The sequence below is a fragment of the Rhagoletis zephyria genome, unplaced genomic scaffold (assembly GCF_001687245.7).
Source record: "Rhagoletis zephyria isolate East Lansing unplaced genomic scaffold, Rhagoletis_zephyria_1.1 Rzeph_scaffold_24629, whole genome shotgun sequence".
Taxonomy (NCBI): Eukaryota; Metazoa; Arthropoda; class Insecta; order Diptera; family Tephritidae; genus Rhagoletis; species Rhagoletis zephyria.
Window position 1 is genome coordinate 460 of NW_016181687.1, and position 5721 is coordinate 6180.

A 5721-nucleotide genomic window follows, 5' to 3' on the forward strand; every position below is an offset into this window, starting at 1 on the left:
AAATAATTACATAAACAAATAATTAAATAACATTACAAAAACAATAGTCACCCCAGAATCTATGCACTTATTTGTGTACATACATAAATATGTTTTAAAAAAAATTGTATATCGCTTATACATATTATTGCAATACTTTGTTCCATAGTCTTTCTTATTTAATGTAAAATAAATAGTTCATTCGAAATTACATTTCCTAGTTGTACTCATAGTAGTAAAAATATGCAGCTTTTGCTGACTATAAATGTATTTTCAATACAATTTGTTAATAAACAGTAAACGTAGATTTTAAAATAATGATGAAAGTATTGTTGTAACGTAAATAATAAGTAATACAGTGAAAAGAACCCGAAAGATTTAGGAATTCAGCGACTAATTCAAAGAAAATCGTAAAAATACATACAGTGACGAAAATATAAATACGGAAGAGACAATTTTAGCATTCTTTGGCTATTTCCTTTTCGTTTATTTAATGTTTATTTCTTTTTTACGAAAGTGTAATGTAACAAAAGCCATGAAAGTAAAAATTTCAAACTTTGTACAAAAAATTAGCAAAATTCGACAACTTTTTAATTCGATTTTCTAGAAACATTCTGAGTATGCAGCTTTGTAGCCCATTCAATTTTATTATACGAAGTGCAAATTTTAAGTAGCTAGGACTTACCGTTGATTTTTGGCAACTTTTTTGTGGAAGGTGTTGCTGATTTTCCCCAACAAAAATTTCGAACACACTTTGTATGGAAGAAAATGCGTGAACAAAAAATTGGCAAAAATCAACGATAAGTCCTTTATTACACTAAAATTTAAAAAAAACTGCATACTCNTTTGTTAAAATTTGTCGAATTTTTATAAATGTTCTGCAAAGTTTAAATTTTGATTTATAGGGTTTTGTTTATATAGTAAGCTATATTTTTATAAAACAAATAATAAAATTTTTTAAAACAAAGAAAAATAGCCATTTTAGATGTGTCTTGCCAAAACGGCCGATGCCGATTCTTTTGGCCGATACTAGCCGATGCCGATTAATCGGTCGGACTCTATTAAACAGACCAATTCCTGAAATTGTGCTAATAGAGTAAGAAAAAAACGTTCAATTGCAAATTTGAGAATACTATATTACTTATTTTCCCGAAACAAATAACTGCTATTGGAGTCACAAACACTGTGGAAGTAATTGATGCAAACAATCACAGATTCATCTATATAAATGATGAATCTCAGAACTTTGTACGAGACGCCGTTTGGAAAGGCGCCTCGAAGCTACTTACTGTTGGTTATGAAAGCAAACAAAATATACATAATTTACTATAATCAAAGGTTAAGGATTACATATTTAATTTTCTTTTTATTGATTCTTGGACCATATTTAATGTTTAATAATAGAGAGAAGCAATTCAAAATTTACGTTTTTTTGAGGTTTCATTAATTGTATAAAAGCTTGATAAGGAGCCAAACTTTTATTGCGTTTTCCCACAAAATTTAAATTTGGAAATAATATTCTCCATATTATTAAACGTGCGGTATGTACATGTAACATATTTAGAACATATACTATACAAATTTAGTTAAAGTAACATTAATATTAAACGTTCTATTAACTTGAATACAAACTCGATATTGCATTCAATAGAATTAATTTGATAACCTTACTTAAAGGATTTGGACCTTAGCGCCACTAAATAATTGAAAAATTTTTTAATTTTATATGCGCGTCTCCTAAGAATCAAATGTGAAAAATGATAATTCATCACAAACAAAACGCCCTGCACTATAGATCCTGGTATATCCAGGGCTTGTCACACAGTTTGCCAGTAGTTTTATCCATCATATAAATTTCGTTTACGACTTGGTCTGGATTGCCAGGTTCCAGCGTGGAGACTAGCACTAAAGACCCATCCGCCAAATCAATTATGTAATATTTGTTGGATATCACACTCGTCTAAATCACGTTGCGAAAGTGACATTGGTGTGGCAGGCATGGCATCCATCAGTGTTAGATTGTCCCCTTCTTTCAATGCATTAACTATGCCATCATCCAAATCAACAAGTTTGGTTGGCACTTCATAGTTTGTAATGTCTTCGTTATTTGGTGTTATCATTCCATTACTATTATCTAGTGCGCTAGAACTAGTAGATGTTATGTAAGTAATGAATTCTTCGATTTGGTCTAACCAACTTTCTACTTCTAAACATTCATCTGCATCTTTGCTTTCATAGTTGGCGAAGTGCTCAGTTTTGACTACATAGTATGTTGGATGTGCTGTCTCAAATTTTATAGTCCTGATTTCCGTTGAAATAGTTGGCAATAAAATTGTGGTGAGCTGCAGCAAATGAACAGCCTCTGCTGGTGGCAGAACTTCAACTTTATTGTGTAATGCATATTGCTCGCGTAGCAATTTTTCTTTTTTAAAACGAATAGATTTGGGATCATCGTTAACAGAATTCTCTGGAGGGTGTGGTGCGACTGTACACATCATCGCCGTTTTTGTGAGAACGTGTTGCTGTACTGCCCCTGAGCTTCACCTGCAAATTGAACAAATTAAAACTATAATTTGGGTATGAAGATGTATAATGTTAGAAGGTAAATACACAATTGTATTACTTCTTAAACGCAATTATTGCAAAATGTTACACTAAATTTTGTCACCTCACCTTGTAAATCTTCTTCCCTCTCGCGTTCTTCAGTCTCTAATTGCGTTTTCAAATCTCGATATTAAAAAGTTTCGGATAAAGCAGTGGCTTGTTAATCGAAGCCAAATTGCTCTGTTCTTCTTTCTTAAATTGTAAGTTTGAAGTCACGCCGCGTATGTTTCGGAAACAGTTGGCACATCAATGAGAAGTTTGTTCCTATAGTTCGCAAGCACCGGTAAAACTTTGTCTCTTCAGGTAGCCATTCCTTTGTAAGTTTTTTACGCTTATAAAAACCATTCATGACAGTGTTTTCATCAAGAAATATTAACAATGTCATTAGCTGCGCTTCCATTAAATTGATTTAATTCGGTCAATATGCCGAGGACAATCGCAGCACGCAATGAGCTCGTGCTACTGCGTGGAACATCGGTAGCCAGGGCCAGAACTGTACGTGAAGCCGTTCGCGTTTTGGGCGCACAAACAGCTAGGAAGCGGCACACACTCAGGCGCGTTTTATAAATGCCGAATTCTGTTGTTTTGCCAGGAGATGGGGGTGATCCGATGACGTTTTAAGGTTAGAAATCCATGGCACAAAGAGTGCTCCAGCGTAAGTTTCTAGTTGACTGAATGCGTCCGAAAAAGTATCACCATGGCAGGCCACCATTCACCCATTCATAGCATTTGTAGCTACGTCTGCTGCTTCTGCTCCACAACGCCCAAAGCTATAAATAATCAAAAAATTATTAGTTAGTTATGATAATACATATGCACATATATACATATATTCTGCATTTAGTTGACAATGTAGAGCGTTTTAATGTTCCCTGAAAATTGTATAAATTTCATATCGTTACCTTAATATAGAAAGGCCCTAACTCATATATTCGCTGAAACGCAAAAATTCAGTAGCTGACTAAAATTTGTTATTGCTTAAAATGATGTGGGGACTTATAATTCGATGAAATGCATCATATACAATCAAAAAAGGAAATTTTGGATTTTTACTTAGTTACGGCTCTTTGTATTTCAGCGACAATATGAGTTAGGGCCTTTCTATATTGAGCTAACGATATATGTATGTAATAATTTTTGAAACTCACGTTTCTTGACTTGCTGGCCATTTTGCTTTTCTTTTAAATTGTCCAACTCAGCAAATTTGACATTTCACTTTTCGACACTTTATGGACCTCAAGCAACAACAAAATATATGCAGTTGTTGTATCTGCTCCCATGCTGCTACCTGTTTATTGTGCCATGGTTAAATCCTTTAAGGATGTAGCTGTGTGTCCAATTCGTAGACGTGTGATGGCTTTTACGTCGTTACAGGAGACGTTCTGAAGGAATGTTGGCTTCTTTCTTTCTACGTTGTATTTTACATAGTTGTGGTGAGTGTAACGTCATTCCTGCGCCTTTTTGTTAGCTATTTGCATTCGTACTCGATGAAGTATGTAGCCGTTTAATACCGACTGGCTTAAGAGTAGAGGTTCCATTGTTGCGAGTTTTGCTCATTGATCTGCAGTCTCGTTACCCATGATGCCAACATCCAGGCCAGGAATCCACATAACGAACGTATAGACAAATCCAACGCGTTCTTCTTCTTCACATTAACCAACATGTTGATTGTGGAAAGGCAATCCGTACAGACGATGAGCTTGTCGTTGGTTTCGAATGTAAATTTGACCGCCTGCAATACTGCTTCAGCCTCGGCTGTGTACACTGAGCTGAATGGAAATAGGTGCCCAGCACTTATACCATTCAGTATTTTTGGGATTAGCCTAAGTGTGCTGTGAATTGTTCGCTCTTGTAGCGATGGAAGTCCAGTTTCCATTAATATACATTTGATAGGTGATGTAGGGAAAGCTCATATACTTCTACGTGCTGCTGCGTGGTAGGATCGTGTAACTAGTTTTTGATTACTTTTCGAGTAGTGTCCATATTTAGGGAGACCATAATCCATTTTTGACAAGATGAGTGCTCTTGTGAGGTTTATCAGTGTTGGCGCATGTACGAAACAGTGCTTGGACGAAAGGTACTTAATAATATTTAGGCGTGTTGCTAAGTTCTTTTTATGTATTTATGTACAATGATTTTTATACTTGAGTTATTTTTTATCGAAAACAATGCCTAGGATTTTTAAACTATCGCAAATAAATGCAACTTTAAGAGTGTTTTGCACTCGTATTTTCGTTAACTTATTAACTTAATATCAGCTGAGTTTCGCTATCTATGTACTTAAAATGTAATGTGTATGTTTTAGATATAGGCTAATAGAAAATTGTATTTCGTTCTCTTTCTTTTTTAATTTTTTATTTATTTATTTACATTTTTTCATTTTTGTTTCTCTCTTTTGATTTTATATAGATTTGTAATAGGCGGCATACACAGTGCGTTTGACTCGCGAGTCGGTTTGGATGCATTTGTGAAAATAAATATGTGTTAGTTACACCGACATGACTCCTGGAATGACTCTGAATGATTCAACTGTGTGTAGTTGAAGGCGAGTCAACACGTACACAAATGACTCGCGTGTCAGACGCACCGTATGTGCCGCCTATAATTTTTGCCTAATGCTATTTGTCAGGCTATGTTGGACATGATGCTAACTCTTATTATTTTCTTAATTTTAAGTTGCCGTTGTTTTTCCTTTTTTAATTTTTATTTAGTTATCTACTTTTTTTCTTATTTTTCTCTTTTGACTCTATATAGATTTGTAAATTTTGCCTAATGCTATTTGTCAGGCTATGTTTGACATGTTGTACTACGTACTTTTTATTCTTAACTCCTATTCTTTTCTTAATTTTAAGTTACAGTTGTGAAAAAAATCTTATCTTATCTTATCTTATTGTACTAATTTTTTATATCTATATCATGATAAAAATATTAGAAGGTAAAATCATTCTCTCAATTCGTCGGCCATGATTTTTTTCTGACGTTTGCAAACATTTTAAAATCATATACATAAATTGAAAATAAAAAAAATTTAATTTTTCACAATTGTTGTTTGAGATTAAAAGTGAGAATGTGTGTGTGAGCTGGAGTAAGAATTTTAAAATTATATTGCTGGCAAACGCCAGACTGCCTCTCAATAAT

The 5721-nt window shown here is 33.8% G+C and overlaps 1 pseudogene; it reads right to left on the reverse strand.

Annotated features, from left to right (window-relative positions):
* Positions 1-1301: 1301 nt before the first annotated feature.
* On the reverse strand, positions 1302-4365 carry LOC108381978 (uncharacterized; annotated as a pseudogene).
* Positions 4366-5721: the final 1356 nt, after the last annotated feature.